A 19,224-nucleotide genomic window follows, 5' to 3' on the forward strand; every position below is an offset into this window, starting at 1 on the left:
GACCATAAATCTAATTTATGAGCATGATATGGACACAAAAAGGGGAAACAAAGACACCTAAAAGTACGTAGGAAGTTATAATCAGGAGTGCGACGAAATAGACACTCAAACAGAGATGTATTTTGGAGAACAAAAGTAGACATGCGATTAATAAGGTATACCGATGATTCAAAAGCATAGTTCCAAAATCGCAATGGGGCACTACACTGGCCTAAAAGGGTTAGGCCAGTTTCGACAATATGTCGATGACAACATTCAACAGTGCCATTTTGTTCATGAGTATGAGGACAAATTAACTGATGATGAATACCAATGGTTTGAAATTTTTTTTTTAATTTACGATATTCGCCGCCCCAATCAGTTTGAACAAATTTAATTTTAAATGAAAACTGACGCTCAACAAGTGTTTGAAAACGTTGAAAAGTGGAAAAAACATCAGATTTCATAACAAGCGGATAATACCATATATGTTTGGTATGCGCATCGACAAAAATAACAAAATAGCAGAAGCCATCAGAAGAAAACATATGAGCAAGACCCCAAACATCACTAAAAATTAAATCAAGTGGGGTAGAAGTTTTGTGACCCGTAGGTCGCAATGACAAACGGGACGACTTGCCTAAAGGACAAGCTTGGCACTAGGTAAGAGAACGTCTAGAAGTACATACGATTTTATTGCTAGAGACTAACAAATTTAAAATGTGAGGGGTTGGATGACCCAAACGACGATGCCACAGGTTGGCAGTCGCGGAGATGCAAGGAGACCAGAAAGTTTGAGGAACTAATGTGGCACAAGACTCGGAGAGGACATAAAGACCATCATGACTCTGACTGGAAAGGAGAACTTCGTTGGTGACGAGATCCTTCACATAAAACATAGAAGCGTGAAATTCAAAATAAACATGATTATCACGACAGAATTTTTGAACAGATAACAATGGTTTGGTAATGTGAGGGACATGAAGAACATTAGATAATGTAAACATGCGTTTTGGGGAATGTAACGTAGTATGTCCAATATGGGATATGTCAAGGCCCTTACCGTCACCAACATGCAAATAATCATTACCAAGATAGGGTGCATAATCGGTCAGAGTTCCAAGATCAGGTTTGACGTGTTGACTTGCGCCGGTGTCGGGGAACCAAGACGTAGCAGAAACATTCCCAACAACAAGGTGAGCAAAGGGCTGCTGCGAAACTAGGAACAATGGGGAGCTGTGTGATCGAAACTGGAGCACAATTGGCAGCGTACATGCTGCTGTCCAGACCATTGCCCAGCGCCGTAGTTGCGCCTAGTCTGTTACCAGTGGTTTGGCCGCCAATCTGCAGCAGATTGGCCCCTGTTCTAGGGAGTGTAACAGTTGCTGTTGGGACGCCAATTACCTCTAGAGCAACACTTGTTGCGGCTTAAGTTGGGGCTGTGATGAGACATAGCATGGTGAGTAGAAAACTGTGGTGTTGGCAGCAGTGGTGGCTGCTGCGACAGAGAAGAAGAAGACAATAGAGAGGGAACGGCAGCCATGGAATGGAAGGAGTTCTTGTGCAGAAATTCATAGGTAAGAAGGTGGCTCTGAAGATCAACATATGACAGTAGTTCTACCTTGGTTATTAGACTCGTTACCAAGTCTTTGAACTCGCCACGAAAGCCATGAAACACATAGAGAATAAAGTCTTCAAGAGACATTGGGCGACCAGCAGCAGCCAATTCGTCAAATAACGATTTGGCTTGCTGCATGTATATACTAACAGATGAGTCACCTTGCGGAAGGTCTTGAAAGAAGCCATGGAGTTACATGATGCGAGAATTAGATGAAGAGGTAAGCGCTTTCTCAAGAGTGCGCCAAACACAATGCGAGGTAGAACAATCTACCACGAGATGCAACACATCCACGGAGAGAGAGGAGGGTAAAACACTCAAAATAAGTTGATCTTGTTGCTTCCAACGAAGAAAAGAAGGGCTGATGGTAGAGGAAGAACCAGCAGAACTGTCAAAAATATAAGATGGAGGACATGACACTAAACCGTCAACGAAGTGAAAAACACCTTGACCAAGGAGATATGGCTTCATCTGCATTCTCCAATAAAGATAATTTGTGTTCGTAAGTTTCAAAGAAACAACTTGGTGGGTGTTTGATAAAGAAACGATAACTGGAGTGTGTGTTCCCATGAGAGGCAAAGGGACGACAGATACTTGTGAAGAAGAATCAGAGACATGCTCTGCAAGTGGAGGCTGTTGTTGGGGTGAAAAGACACCACCGGCAGCAGCTTGGGGATGGCTGGCCGATTGTGCTGCACCATCGGTGGAGGGAGAGAAGTCGACGACAACAGTAGAATCCATGGAGGAAAAATAGAGAGAGGGTCAGCTGCAAAGGGAGGAAGGAAGAAAAGAGTTCTGACAGCAGAAGATTCTGATACCAAGTTGAGAATAATTAGGAGGCTTAACCTAATGGTTAGCCAACCCTTTCTATATATATGTGTAGGGCAATATACAATAGCAATGGTGGACGTTACCACACAAGAGTATGTCTACAATATTTTCTATATAAGTACATTCTATAATATTTTCTCTCCTCCATTTATAACTGCTTACATAATATTATCAAAATCTATGTCATGCTGTTAAAATAGATTATAAATCAGCCAGCTAACAAGTTGTCACATACGGTGTTCAAGCTTGTGGACAAACAACATTTTTTATATAAATCCCTCTCTGAAATTTGTGGAGATGAAACTCTTACACCCTTTTTTATATATATAAAATTTGGAGTTTCCCTCATAGCCAGCATCATCTTCCAGAATTTTTGGGCATTGGATCATGTCACAGATTCCCATTACTCAAAAGAACGAACAAAAGAGAAACAATTTTTTTTTAAAATTTTGATGGAAGCTGCCTCTCTCGTCACCCAGAAGGCCACGCCCTTTGTTTCTATTGATTTTCTTAACAACTGTTGCATAATCCACTAATTAGCAGCAATATTTTTTTTAAAATTAACATGAGTATTCGGGCCAGTTTGTGCGCACCTCGATTAATCCCACGGGCCCTGAAGTTAACAACCATGTAAGCCTCCAGTAGTCCTGAGATTTATGAGACTCGAACTGTGCACACCTCGATTAATCCCACGGGCCCTGAAGTTAACAACCATGTAAGCCTCCAGTAGTCCTGAAATTTATGAGACTCGAACTGGTGATCTCTGGAGAACAAACTCAAGGGCTGACCAGTTGAGCTACAACCCTTAGATTTAATTAGCAACAATATTATATTGGTGGAGATAATGTCATAACTGATTTCTCTTAGTTGATATGAAAAAAATTAATAATATGGTTTTGCAGGCCGTGTTTGTAACTATATAAATTGGAATTTAATTTAGTTGCCCGAATTCGAGTCATGTCTCACATCATGAAGCATTACAAAAATAATTAAAACTCTTTTATTGGGTCTATCCCAAAATCCATTTGGGTGGTCCATTTAATGATTAGATAAGGTACAAATGCTAGACAAAATTTTGCCTCCATGGGTCACGAAAAGTTCAATTATTGGCAACTTTTGAGCCATTTCTTCTCAAGTACTTAATTTAAGTTTCTTGAGATTGTGATGGAATTTCATTTTCCAAAAGAAATCACATCACATTTTTGTGTTTGTAATTGTATTTAATTACATTTTAAAAATATATTTGATTTGAAAAATATTAAATAATTTTTTTTTGACATTTTATAGTTTTGATATATTAATATTAAAAATAAAAAAATTATTTTAATATATTTTTAAACCAACACCGCAATATTAATTAAATTTTTTTTATCATAATAGAGAAATTAATAGTTTGCTTTTTGCATGTGATTTTGTCCTGGAATACAACCTATATCCTGTATGTAAAATATAAGAGGATAAATTATTTATCTAATATATATTATGACTGCTAAATGTATTCTATCTTCCACCTTCATCCCATTTTGTTTAATGGTAGTGATTAAGTCATTTGCATCATTCATTAATTATAAAATAAATCATATGCATGATGGTTTTATAAATCCCTAATTATTGACAATCATGGGTTTTTTTTAGAGATAATTAAATTATTGCCAGCCATCCTCGTTGAGGAGAAATTATTAGGGTAACCATCTAGGAGGTGACCCAGTGGTAAGAGCTTGAGACTAAGGAGTTTGCTCTCTCTGTGGTCTCAGGTTCGAGCCATGGAGTTGCTCATATGATGGCTACTGGAAGCTTACATGGTCGTTAACTTCAGGGCCTGTGGGATTAATCGAGGTACGCGCAAACTGGCCCAGACACCCACGTTAATAAAAAAAAAATTATTAGGGTTTTTTTCTCTTCATATTAAGACTCTATGCCAAATTCTACATTAAAATATCTGCTAACTAACGTAGTACATTAAAATTTAGTCTCCTTCAAATAAAACTGCTTACATAATATTATCAAACTACATCGTAAGCAAGTTTAGTGTTTTTGTTTCCAGGAACTGTCGTCAAAGGTTGTAAGAAGACAGTTCTTTGACTATTTTTCTTGCGTTCTGCGCCGAGAATGTGACATTGTCAAGTAGAGGTGCTGGTGGTGGTGCGGTGGTGAATGTGACATTGTCATGTGCTGGTATTTCTTAGAGAGACCCTTTTGGTCCACAATCCAGCTCTTGGGGTTATATGTTGTGGTGTTCTTCAAGTGTTTTTTAGTAGTTTTTGGACAGCAATATCATACTCACCATAATGTGGCAGACTTACACCGGAAACCGGCCACTGCCACCTGGTAGGGCAATCCTGACGGTGATGGTAGTGATGGTAAGAGCATATTATACCCGCTATGAGTTTTATCTTTTGTAATTTTTCTTTCGTGCTATATTTCTGGTAGTGTCAGAATTTTAGATCTCTTTTTCTCGGTTTTCTCGGTCAAACTCTTAAGGTAGTTAATGGAAGAAGTCCTGTTAGCCGTCCACGTTTTCTTTTATAACGAATAGCACATTAGTCTAAAAGTTGATTATTTTTTTTCTTTTTTTTTTCCTTTGTTCACAATTAAGCCAATAAATTGGCTTTTGGAAGAAATGCTCTTCTTCTAAGCTCAATTTCTACTATTTTCCTTGCAATCGCATAAAACCAAGTTGATTTTTTGAGTTTAGTTTGGTTCACATTACCCAATTTATAGTACTGTAGTACAAAAAATCTGGACCTATATGGCATATTCTAAGCTTAGCAAATTTGACATTATGTTTTTAAAATTCTTAAATGCCGTGATTAATTTAAAACAAAAAAAAAATCAATTATTTTTTTTAAAAAAAACAGTACATTCACATGAACAAACACACACCCTGATATTCCCAGAACCCAATATCTGCATCACCAAGGTATGTGACAGCAAGTCATAATATCAATGTGCAGGAGGGGCGTGTGGGTACGGGTCATTAGTGGATCTGAAGCCATTGAGGGCCAGAGTTGGTGCAGTGAGCCCAATACTCTTCAAGAATGGAGAAGGATGTGGAGCATGTTACAAAGTTAGGTGCCTAGACAAGAGCATATGCTCAGAAAGGGCAGTGACCATAATTGTTACAGATGAGTGTCCAGGTGGGTATTTCTCAAAACTTCAAATGGTAACACCCACTTTGACCTCAGTGGTGCAGCCTTTGGTCATATGGCTATTTCTGGTGAGAATGGTCAGCTCAGGAACCGAGGTGAAATCCCAGTCATATATCGCAGGTATGGAGGGCTCGTGTTTTTATCTGTGTGCTATTTGCAGCAGGTCGTTCTGTTCCCTCTTTCTAGTGTAAGCTCAACTGTTTAACTGTCTGCATGTGCTTTGTCTTGTTTATTTTGCCACTGCCCCTTAATAATCTCGAAATGACCTAAATCACCCATTTTTGTAGGACCCCATGCAAGTACCCTGGGAAGAACATTGCCTTCCATGTCAATGAAGGTTCAACAGATTATTGGCTATCCCTTCTAGTGGAATTTGAAGATGGCGATGGTGATGTTGGATCCATGCATATCAGAGAAGTAACCTTCTCCTTCCTTCATTTCAATTTTTGTGCATTACTTTTTGGACTTCTAACACCCATGAGATACAGATGTAAAGCTGCAAAGCAGAATAAAAAAAAAAGCACCATGCTCTTAGGCTCCGGAAAACTTGGTTGTGTCCTCCAACTTTGTGATGCAGAGTTGTGAAGCCACCACTTAATTAATTGGTGGAAAACAAATATTAGTGGAGTTGTTGGCATAATTAGGTGCCATGATTTATGGCATAATTTGTGGCATAATTGGTGCCATGATTTATGGCATTTGTCCCCTCACTCTTACCTATAAATAGGCAATGCCTTCAAGCTTATTTTGCACACCAAGTTAGAGAAGAAGAAGAGGAGAGTGAAGAGAGAGTAATCCCACAAAGTTGTGAGGTATTTGTGAGAGAGTAAGTGAGGTGTTTTCTCCTAGTAATAGAGAGATTCTTAGTTGTTCTCCTATTATTTGAGAGAGGTTGTAATTCCCACATTACTTAGTAAAATCCTTCTATACTTGCCCGTGGACGTAGCCAAATTGGGTGAACCACGTAAATTCTTGTGTGTCTCATTTCTCATTTTATCCTATCTCTTGCCTTTTATCTTGTCGGGTTTGCATGCCAGTATCCTAACAGTGGTATCAGAGCCTTCTTGGTTGGTGTTGTTAATACACAAAAGTCATTCGTGTATACGGTTACTATTCACGTCTACGACACTATTCACCTATACGGCACTATTCACCTATACGATACTGTTTACATACGATACTGTTGGCGCTATAGAAAATCAGTGCGGTAAATAAATACAGGCTAGGAAGTTCTGTCTAAGGAGATTGGGTTTTAAGCGGGACCATTTGTGACCCCTCCAATCTTTCCTGGGAACTTACTTAGTGAAGTATTATTTACACGATACTAGTTCTATATACGTTACAGATCGGTGAAACGGTGATAGCTGAATAGATCACGGTGAATAAAATGGCAGCAAAGTACGAGATTGAGAGGTTCAAGGGGAGCAATTTTTCATTGTGGAAAATGAGAATCAAGGCAATCTTAAGGAAAGACAATTGCTTGGCAGCAATTGGGGATCGACCCGCGGAGATCACTGATAATGCAAAATGGAATGAGATGGATGGCAATGCTATTGCTAACATACATTTAGCATTAGCTGATGAAGTATTATCAAGTGTGGCGGAGAAGAAAACAGCTAAGGAGATATGGGAGACTCTAACAAAGCTATATGAGTCTAAGTCTTTGCACAATAAGATTTTCTTAAAGCGGAGACTTTATACCCTTCGAATGGCAGAAACCACGGCGGTGACTGACCACATCAACACAATAAGGACTCTATTTTCACAACTCACTACGTTGGGTCAACAAATAGAGGAAAGTGAACGTGCAGAGCTTCTACTTCAAAGTCTTCCAGATTCGTATGATCAGCTCATTATCAACTTGACCAATAATATCCTCACAGACTATTTAGTCTTTGATGATGTTGCAGCCGCCATCTTGGAAGAAGAAAATAGGCGCAAAAATAAAGGAGACAGAAATAGTTCAAACCAAGCAGAGGCATTATTGGTGTCAAGAGGGAGATCAACGGAGCGTGGCTCCAGTGGGAGTCAAAGGCTAGGGAGGTCTAAATCAAGAAGCAAGAAGACTGTGAAATGCTACAACTGTGGCAGAAAAGGGCACTTCAAAAGGGATTGTTGGTTTAAAAAGGGTATAGAGAACACTGCAGAGTCATCAAAACCTCAAGGATGTGTTGCGAGCACCTCAGAAGATGGGGAGGTTTTATATAGTGAAGCAGCGACAATCTCTACAGATAAAGAAGAGCTTACTGACGTCTGGCTAATGGATTCAGGAGCAACATGGCATATGACTCCTAATCGAGATTGGTTCCATACATATGAACCCATCTCTGGAGGTAAAGTGTTCATGGGTGATAATCATGCTGTAGAGATTGATGGCATTGGCACCATCAAATTGAAGATGTATGATGGCTTGATTCGCACTATTTCAGGAGTGCGACATGTGAAAGACTTAAAGAAGAATCTTTTGTCCGTAGGACAATTTGATAGTCTTGGCTGTAAGATCCGAACAGACAATGGAATAATGAAAATTGTCAAAGGAGCGCTGGTGGTTTTAAAGGCAAGAAAGACAGTTGCAAACATGTTTGTATTAATGGGAGAAACACATCATGGGGCAGAAGCGTCAATCGCATCAGCCAATCCTGCAGAAGAGAAGACGATGATGTGGCATCAAAAACTAGGCCACATGTCAGAGAAAGGTTTGAAAGTTCTCTCTGATCAGAAGTTACTCCCTGGGCTTACAAAGGTTACTTTACCCTTTTGTGAGCACTGTGTTACAAGTAAACAACATAGGTTAAAGTTTGGCACATCAACAACTAAGAGCAAATGCATCTTAGACCTGATTCACTCTGATGTTTGGCAAGCACCGGTTGTATCCTTGGGAGGAGCAAGATACTTTGTATCATTTATAGATGACTTCTCCAGGAGATGTTGGGTGTATCCAATTAGAAGGAAGGCAGATGTGTTCGCAGTCTTTAAAACTTTCAAAGCGCGGGTGGAACTTGAATCTGAAAAGAAGATCAAGTGTTTGAGGACTGACAATGGAGGAGAATATACCAGTGATGAATTTGATAACTTCTGTCAACATGAAGGTATCAAAAGGCAGTTCACAACGGCATACACTCCACAACAAAATGGAGTGGCAGAGCGGATGAACAGAACTCTATTAGAAAGAACAAGAGCAATGTTGAAGGCTGCAGGTCTAGGAAAGTCATTCTGGGCAGAAGCAGTCAATACCGCCTATTATGTGATAAATCGATCTCCATCAACTGCAATTGAGCTGAAGACACCGATGGAGATGTGGACTGGGAAGCCAGCTGATTATTCTCGATTGCATATATTTGGAAGTCCTGTGTACGTGATGTACAATACACAAGAAGTTAGCAAGCTGGATTCAAAATCCAGAAAATGTGTATTCTTGGGATATGCTGATGGAGTGAAGGGGTATCGCTTGTGGGATCCCACTGCCCACAAAGTAGTCATCAGCAGAGATGTCATATTTGCAGAAGGTAAAATGCAAATGGAAGAACATAATAGCATTCTAAAGGAGACTACAGCAGTCCAGATTGAAAATACTCAGAATCATACTTCTTCTGAAGATGCACCAGAGCATGAAGAGCAAGAACAAATAGAGTCTGAAACTCATGAAGTTCGGCGGTCGACTCGTGAAAGAAGACCACCGGCTTGGCACTCAGAATATAGTACTGAGAGCAATATTGCATATTGTCTTCTAACAGAGGATGGAGAGCCATCAACTTTCCATGAGGCTATCAAAAGCACAGATGTATCTATGTGGATGACAGCAATGCAAGAGGAGATTGAAGCTCTGCACAAGAATAACACTTGGGATCTTGTTCCGCTACCACAAGGAAGAAAGGCCATTGGCAACAAATGGGTTTACAAGATAAAACGTGATGGCAATGATCAAGTGGAGCGGTATCGTGCAAGATTGGTGGTGAAAGGATATGCTCAGAAAGAAGGAATAGACTTCAATGAGATATTTTCTCCGGTGGTACGACTTACTACAATCAGAGTAGTCTTGGCAATGTGTGCTATATTTGATCTTCACCTAGAGCAGTTAGATGTGAAAACTGCATTTCTTCATGGAGAACTTGAAGAAGAAATTTATATGCTCCAACCAGAGGGTTTTGCTGAAACAGGCAAGGAGAACTTGGTTTGCAGGTTGAACAAATCTCTATACGGTCTCAAACAGGCGCCGAGGTGTTGGTACAAGAGATTTGATTCCTTCATAATTAGCCTTGGGTACAACAGACTCAGTTCAGACCATTGTACGTATTACAAGAGGTTTGAAGAAGATGATGTTTTCATCATTCTGTTGTTGTACGTGGATGACATGTTGGTGATAGGCCCCAACAAAGATCGAGTCCAAGAATTGAAGGCACAGTTGGCTAGGGAGTTTGATATGAAGGACTTGGGACCAGCAAACAAGATTCTAGGGATGCAAATTCACCGAGACAGAAGTAAGAGGAAGATTTGGCTTTCTCAGAAGAATTATTTGAAGAAGATCTTGCGTCGCTTCAACATGCAAGATTGTAAGCCAATTTCCACCCCACTTCCTATTAACTTCAAATTATCCTCAAGTATGTCTCCTAGCAATGAAGCAGAGAGGATGGAGATGTCTCGAGTACCGTATGCATCAGCAGTGGGAAGTTTAATGTTTGCCATGATATGTACAAGACCAGACATTGCACAAGCAGTGGGAGCAGCTAGTCGATACATGGCAAATCCTGGTAGAGAGCATTGGAATACTATTAAGAGGATCTTGAGATACATCAAGGGTACCTCAGATGTTGCATTATGTTATGGAGGATCAGAATTTACTGTCAGAGGTTATGTTGACTCAGATTTTGCTGGTGAACTTGAGAAAAGAAAATCCACTACAGGCTATGTGTTCATAATTGCAGGAGGAGCTGTGAGCTGGATCTCTAAACTTCAAACTGTTGTAGCATTGTCCACAACAGAAGCTGAGTACATGGCAGCTACACAAGCTTGTAAAGAAGCAATATGGATGAAGAAACTTATGGAGGAGCTCGGGCACAAACAAGAGAAGATTTCTTTGTATTGTGATAGTCAGAGTGCCTTGCATATTGCAAGGAATCCAGCGTTTCATTCAAGAACAAAACACATAGATGTTCAGTATCACTTTGTTCGTGAAGTGGTGGAAGATGGAAGTGTGGACTTTCAAAAGATTCACACAAAGGAAAACCCAGCAGATGCTTTGACCAAACCAGTCAACACTGATAAGTATATATGGTGTAGATCCTCTTCTGGCCTAACAGAAACGTAAGCAGCATGAAGATGGCAAGTATAGAAAGGATAGAAGAATCACAGATGATCAAGTGTGAAGACTTGATTAAATCATCAAAGTCTTCAAGTGGGAGAATGTGAAGCCACCACTTAATTAATTGGTGGAAAACAAATATTAGTGGAGTTGTTGGCATAATTAGGTGCCATGATTTATGGCATAATTTGTGGCATAATTGGTGCCATGATTTATGGCATTTGTCCCCTCACTCTTACCTATAAATAGGCAATGCCTTCAAGCTTATTTTGCACACCAAGTTAGAGAAGAAGAAGAGGAGAGTGAAGAGAGAGTAATCCCACAAAGTTGTGAGGTATTTGTGAGAGAGTAAGTGAGGTGTTTTCTCCTAGTAATAGAGAGATTCTTAGTTGTTCTCCTATTATTTGAGAGAGGTTGTAATTCCCACATTACTTAGTAAAATCCTTCTATACTTGCCCGTGGACGTAGCCAAATTGGGTGAACCACGTAAATTCTTGTGTGTCTCATTTCTCATTTTATCCTATTTCTTGCCTTTTATCTTGTCGGGTTTGCATGCCAGTATCCTAACAAGAGTGAGATTGCATTTACTCCTTGACTCACAAACTGCAAAGAATCTCTCATCTTTACATCTTCTAAAGTGTGCACTCTCACATTTAGCTAAAAAGAACTGCCTAAACGTGCTACTTTAGATCATCAATGTAGTGCCCATTTCATGATCTTCGACCTTTAATTTGCTGAGGGGAAGACATTTCCAATAATCAAATGGCATTGTCCAACATCAACACATCTTTATTAAGTAAATTTTGCACTTTCTTAAGTAGTTAATGAAAGAAAGAAATATACACACATTTTCTTTATTTTATGCTTGCCAATGGTGCCATTGTGTTCCTGCTTTGTTTTTATCCTTTCTATCCAACTATTTTATTGCATGTGACAAATGGGCCACCCTTAAAATGACCATTGGGAGGCATTGAAATTCAAGTATCTGAAAAAAGAATCTAAGGACAAAACTGGATTCAAGTATCTGAAAAAGTTAACTAAATGGTGAAGAAAATAAAGCTATAAATCTCAATATGCAAAATAGAAGTTCGACGATTTTCTCATTGTTTTTACATTTGTATTGGCAGGCAGGTGGCACTGAGTGGCTAGAGATGAATCACCTGTGGGGTGCAAATTGGTGTGTTATTAGGGGACCCTTGAAAGGACCATTATCTGTGAAGTTAACAACACTATCAACAGGAAGAGCACTGTCTGCATGAGATGTGATTCCAAGAAATTGGGTCCCAAAAGCTACTTACACCTCTAGGCTCAATTTCTTCCATTAAAATGCAAAGCTTCAAGCTTCAAGCTTTTCTTGGTGTGAATCCACGTGAGTGAAAGAAGCCCATTCTTCTGAAGTTCCTCTTGTTGTTCAGTTGACGCAAAAGTAGCCGTTGACTGGCGTTTTTGTTTTTAGAAGAGAGTAGCCGTTGGATTGCACAATTAATGGCATCCACCAGTGCTCTTTCTTTCTTTCTTTTAACTTTTATTTGTCCTTTAATTTTGTTTCCTACTTTTGTAGTGTGAAAGTGTTTTAAATTTAGATAATCAATATAGCCCTCTCCAAAGGAGAGAGCGTGTAACATGTTTGCTATGCTTTTGGGTAAGTTTTTAGTCCCTTTGGATTATTGATGAAATTGTACTAGAAATACTAAGGCAGGCTATTAAAAAATAATGGGTATCTTTAAAATTTAAATTATTCAACTCAAAGTTAATTAATATAGATATTATAAATGATAATAAATTAAATAATTTAATAAATACATATCATAAATCAGGTACAGATTTAGATATTTAAAATTTGCTAAACCTACATAAGCCTACTAAATATAAATAATCTTAAAATATTTCTGATATAATAACATTTCCCCTTCTTTCTATTATATTTTTTTCTCACCGCCTTCACTCATTCTCCTCCCTTCAATTATCTCCTTCAAACTTCAGTAACTTTCAAACTTTAAAGGTGTGAAATGCTTTTGTTTCTATTCAGCTTTTCCTCCCATCTCTTCTCTTAACTAAAAAATTAATAAAAAAATTAAAAGATAAATACAAATTAAAACATTTGTTTTTTGGAGCATGAAGCTAATGAGTTTAATAATTTTATTTTTTTGCAACCAAATATTTATTTAACAAAATAATAATAATAATAGACATTTAAAGGGAACCAATTGAAAAAAAAATTAAAGAAAGAAATTATGTAAAATTTCTTGCTAATATTATAAAAAAAATATTGTAATTTTATTCGAAAACTAAGTAAAAATAAATTATAATTTATATATAAAGAAAACTATCATATTTTTTTATTAAATTAGTGTAATTCAAATTGAATACACATCTCACCCATATAGATCTTTAATTAATCTACTTTAATTAAATTAAATTGAAATCAAATTTTTTTAAAAAATAAAAGTGAAAAAAGGAAAGAGGTGCCTTAGCCTAGGTGGACAACCATGCTTGCCCTATTTCTTCATTATCTGAACCTAATAAGATAAAGATCGATCTCTTTATTGAGAATGAATTTTCTTTAATCTTAGATAGATCAATGATTAGAAAACACAACAATACCTTAGTTTATATCAGACAAATAAACAATACAGTTTGTCTTAGGTAATGCATATTAGGGCTTCTAATACCTTTTATTTTTGCAATTAATCCCTTTACCCATTAGTGCCTTAATCAGGGCAGCTCCTCTACTATTTATATAAGTAGGGCATTGTAAATATGTTATGGTGTAACCTATTACACAGGATAAAACTATACAAGAGGAAACATAATATTTCTTATTTTATAATATTTTCTATAATACACCCCCTCAAGCTGAAGGTGAGTTATCACGTGAAGCTTGGAATGTAGAGAAGCAAAAGCAGAGGAACATCGACTAATTGATCTTTGGAGGAGATGAAGCAAATCTAAATCTCCTTCTTAGCCTCTCGATCACGAACAAAGTGATAATCGACCTCCACATGCTTTGTACGAGCATGAAAGATCGGATTAACAGACAGATAAGTAGCACCCAAATTATCACACTAGATAGTGGTAGCAGATCTACGAGAGAAACATAAATCTGACAAAAGATAACGAAGCCAAAGAAGCTCAATAGTACCATCAGCTAAGGCCTTATACTCTGCTTCAGTGGAGGAGCGAGCAACAATGCGTTGCTTGCTAGATTTCCATGAAATGGGAGTGGTGCCAAGAAATACAATGTATCCACCCGTGGATTTTCAATCATCAATACTGTCGGCCCAATCAGCATCAATAAAACCATGAAGAATCAAAGCAGAGTCACGAGTAAGGTGGAGACCGAAGGAGGATTACCTTTCAAGTATCGCAGGATACACTTAACAGCGGCCCAATGACCTTTGGTAGGAGCATGCATAAATTGACATATCTTATTTACAGCATATCAGATGTCTAGTCGAGTAAATGTAAGATATTGAAGAACACCAATAATTTGGTGGAAGCGAGTGGGATCCGAAAACAACTCAATATACTGCAGATCAAGTTTGGAAACAGAAGCTGGTGTATCAACAGGTTTACACGATGACATACCCGCACAGCTCAGAATATCAAGAACATAATTGTGTTGACTAAGCGCAAGACCCACACTGGTGGGAGCAACTTCAATCCCCAAAAAATAATGTGGATGACCCAAATCACAAAGTTTAAACTCTGAACTCAGTAAGGTAATGAGGTGATGAATCAATTTAGAGTTATTACTGATAAGTAAGATGTCATCCATATAGACAAGTAAGTAACAGATAGCATGATTCACATTAAGAATAAACAAGAAGGTATCAACCTTTGAAGCCCGAAAACCAATAGTCAGGAGGAAATCACTCAGTTGCATGTACCAGGCCCGCGATGCTTGTTTTAAGCCATAGAGAGATTTATTAAGGCGACAAACATGAGTGGGCAAAGTAGAGTCGACAAAGACTGGGGGTTGTTGCATGTAAACAACATCGCGAAGTGAGCCATTGAGGAAAGCATTATGAACATCAAGTTTCCGAATTTGCCATCCTTCTGATACTACAATCGTGAGGACCAACCGAACAATAGTCGGTTTAACAACAAGACTAAAGGTTTCTGAATAATCTATACCTTCCTGTTGAGTGAACCCTCGCGCAACCAAGCGAGCCTTGTAACAGTCAATGGCCCCATCAGCTCGATGCTTGATTTTATACACCTATCGACAACCAACAATGTTCATAGATGGATCAAACGGCACCAATGACCAACTGACATTGGCATGTAAGGCTGCAATTTCATCCTTCATGAAAGTATGCCAACATTAGTACTAGTCAGCTTCCTTAAAACTCAGAGGTTCAAAAGCATAGGGGAACATTACCTGTGGAGCTGAAACTGGCGGAGAGGGGCAGAAGCAGAGCTGATGTTGGCAATCTTCTGCTATGTAAGACGCAACACCATAAGATGATGCCAAATAGGTGGCAGAGCAGAAAGCGCATCAATGGAGGTCTACTGTGGAAGAGAATATATGGAGAGATCCATGCACAAGTTCAGATCGGGCAGGGAGTGAGCAAAGTGCCTAGATGGAGAAAAAGATGTTGACAGCGAGGCTGTAGTAGAGGGAGAATAGCAGGCAGTAGAGAGACGGATCTGCAGTAGAAAATAAAAGAGCAGGGATTGCGGCAGGGACAAGAATCTGTAAAAGAGTAGAAGAAAAAAAACCTATTTAAGATAGAGAGGCTCTGATACCAAGTTAAAGTAGAGATTTGTAATAATTTAGTGAGTGCCTTAATCAGGACAGTTCTCTACTATTTATATAAGAAGGGCATTGTATATATGTTATGGTGTAACCTATTACACAGAATAAAACTATACAAGAGGAAACATAATATTTCCTATTTTATAATATTTTCTATAATAGGGACTCGTTAGGTTTTCTAGTAACTAAAATACTAAATAACAACTTCCATTGCCTCTATTTACTGATAAAAAACAATAATTTTTTATACTTTCTTCCAGACCATTCTCAATCCAGAAAGATAATCGTCACGATGCCATACCGGTATCAATTACCCTTTTCCTGTCTTTTGATTCTTAACTGTAGCTGAAACTCTGAATCCGTGTTCACAAATTGAAGCAAGCATTATAGATACTCCCTTCAAGTCAAGGTTCTGGTCTCTATTCAATTCAGAAGTCCTACTCTCAGTATCAACACTGGCTCAAGCCAACATTCACTACCAGAAAACTAGAGAAAACCAACGGAATTACCGACGGAATATTTCCATCGGTAATATATACCGACGGAAATAATTCCATCGGCGAAACGGTTGGTTTATACCGACAGAATAACACCGTCAGCGAAATGGTCGGTATATACCAACCGTTTCGCCGACGGGGTATACAGTTTGTCTGGAAATATGCAACGGCGTGGTGACGTCAGGCGATTTTACCGACGGAAGTACCGAGGGATTCAAACTGAGATAGCCGTACAGTGACGTGACACTTTCACCGACGGAATCACCGACGGCATCACCGACGGATTACTTCCGTCGGTTATTCCGTCGGAAAAGACCATTACATCCCACCGTTCTGCCGACACTCTCTTCCTCTGTTTCTCCTTCTTCTTCTTTCCCATCCCACCTCTCCCCTCCCAAACTGCAGCTCCCCTCCCAAACTGCAGCCAAACACCCATCCCAACTCTCCACTATTCTCAACACGAGCACTCAAGTTTCTTATATCTTGTACGTGGTCACAATATCCATTTCTTGTAGATTTTATCATTTTTTTGTAAGTAAATCTATCCTTTTTAGTTTTAATATTTAATTGTGAATTTTATTGTTTTAGTATATGTATTTTGTTAACGTTTGTACTTGTTTAATTGTTATTTGTCAAAGAAACGTTTTTGTATAATTTTGTAGTTGTTATAGTTTGTTTTAGATTTTATCAAATTATATTTGTTTGTAAATTTTTGAAATTTTGTTTGAATTACACTGAATTAAATGTGTCGTTGTGATGAAATAAATAATTAATAGCTTGTTTAACGAGTCTTGTTTAATTGTTATCAATTCTATTTCGAAGTTGTGATTTCTGTAAATTTATATATGTATAAATTTGTATGTATGAACGTTGATAGTTGATAATTGATAATGAATATTTAACATAAGTGTTGTTTTAGTTTGTTGGATAATGTCGGGGAAAACCAATATTTTTGTTATGTTTTATAGAGGTTCAATAGAAGTCATGGATGATCGTTCATGGATGTATCGGGACTCACCCCAAGGATTGCGGAGGATGGATTATTGTAACGGTGTCCAGGGTTTTATTAATTTTGCAAAATTTAAAGTTTCTGCATCAAGATGTTGTAACGATGCATCTTCTAACCAAAGGGTTCATGGAAGATTACCTGTGTTGGTATGCTCACGGAGAACTATTTGTTCCTGATGAGAGCATGGAAGAACAGGTGGTTGGGTCAACTTCTAGTGCTAACAACATGCATGAAGTTGGAAATGAGAATAGTAATCCTTACAGGAATATGGTTATGGATGCAATGAGAATGAGTGAAGGTAATGTCAGGGAATGTCCAATCGTAGAAGAAGAACCTAATGCAGACGCAGCAAGGTTTTTTGATATGTTGAGAGATTCTGACGAACCATTATGGAATGGCTGCACGAACCACAGTAAATTATCAACCGTAGTACAGGTGTTCACAATCAAGTCAGATCACGGGTTGAGTGAGGCCGGTTATGACAAGATTATTGAATGGGCGAGAAGCATTTTACCTAAAAGGAATAGGCTGAAAGAGAACTTCTATGCTGCCAAGTCCATGATGAAACCCCTCGGTTTAGGATACCAGAAAATTGATATATGCCCTAACTTCTGCATGTTATACTACCTTGAAAATGCTGAGATGACCGAGTGCATGACATGCGGGCATTCCCGTTACAAACCTAGAACTGGTAGAGGGAAGACTCTCGTGGCATATAAAAAACTTAGATACTTCCCAATCACACCTACACTGCAGAGGTTATTCATGTCACCAAGGACTGCTAAGCACATGACATGGCACCAATCACACCATGCGGTTGATGGAGTGATGGTTCATCCTTCTGACGGTGAAGCCTGGAAACACTTTAACAGTATGCATCCTCACTTTTCAGCTGAATCAAGGAACGTGCGTCTTGGGTTGTGTACAGACGGATTCAACCCATTCGGGTCATTTGCTGCTCCTTATTCTTATTGGCCGGTCATACTGACTGTTTATAACTTGCCACCGGGGATGTGTATGAGGCCGGAGTTCATGTTTTTATCTATGGTTATACCAGGTCCGAGCAGTCCGGGGCAGATTATAGATGTTTGTCTTCGTCCGTTGATTGATGAGCTGACGCAGTTGTGGTCCTCTGGAGCTTTGACTTATGACATCTCGAGGAAACAAAATTTTGTTATGAGAGCGGCTTTGATGTAGACTATCAATGATTTCCCAGCTTATGGAATGGTTTCTGGTTGGAGCACGCATGGGAAACTCGCATGTCCATACTGCATGGAAAACAACAAGGCATTCACGCTAGCAAACGGAGGTAAAGCTTCTTTTTTTTACTATCACCGTCGCTTCTTGCCACTTAATCACGGGTACAGAAAGAACAGAAAGGATTTCTTTGTTGGCAAAGTTGAAAATGATGTTGCACCCCCGCGTCTTTCCAGTGAAGAATTGTTTGATGTTGTGTCAGAGTACGGTGAAATTGTGTTTGGTCTCCAATCAGGTAAGCAGAAGTTTCCTGGTTTTGGTTTGACCCATAATTGGGTGAAGCAAAGTATCTTTTGGGAGCTTCCTTATTGGAAGACCAATCTTCTTCGCCATAACCTTGACGTCATGCACATTGAAAAGAAAGTGTTTGAGAACATTTTCAACACCGTCATGGATGTGAAGGGGAAGACAAAGGACAACATCAAGGCTAGATTGGATGTAGCGCTGTTATGTAACCGTAAAAATATGGAGTTGGTTTGTGATGGGTCACGGGTCGCAAAATCAAGAGCAAGCTTCGTGCTAGAGAAAAATACACAACTACTAGTCTACAAATGGCTTAAGAGTCTGCGTTTCCCCGATGGACATGCCTCGAACATATCAAGGCTGGTTAATACGGAGGAATGCAGATTATATGGAATGAAGAGTCATGACTACCATGTGTTTATGCAAACACTCATCCCATTAGCTTTTCGTGATTTGTTGCCAAAGGGGATATGGGATGCACTAACGGAGATGAGTCATTTCTTCAGAGACATATGCTCCAGCAAGTTGAATGTTGATCACATTGAAAGGCTTGAAAAGAATATCGTCGAGACAATAGGCA

The 19,224-nt window shown here is 38.8% G+C and overlaps 1 pseudogene; it reads left to right on the top strand.

Moving 5' to 3' along the window:
• The first annotated feature begins 4,595 nt into the window (after positions 1-4,595).
• LOC133669030 (expansin-B3-like) lies at positions 4,596-12,321 on the top strand (annotated as a pseudogene).
• The last annotated feature ends 6,903 nt before the right edge of the window (positions 12,322-19,224 follow it).

Source organism: Populus nigra, chromosome 12, assembly GCF_951802175.1.
Source record: "Populus nigra chromosome 12, ddPopNigr1.1, whole genome shotgun sequence".
Taxonomy (NCBI): Eukaryota; Viridiplantae; Streptophyta; class Magnoliopsida; order Malpighiales; family Salicaceae; genus Populus; species Populus nigra.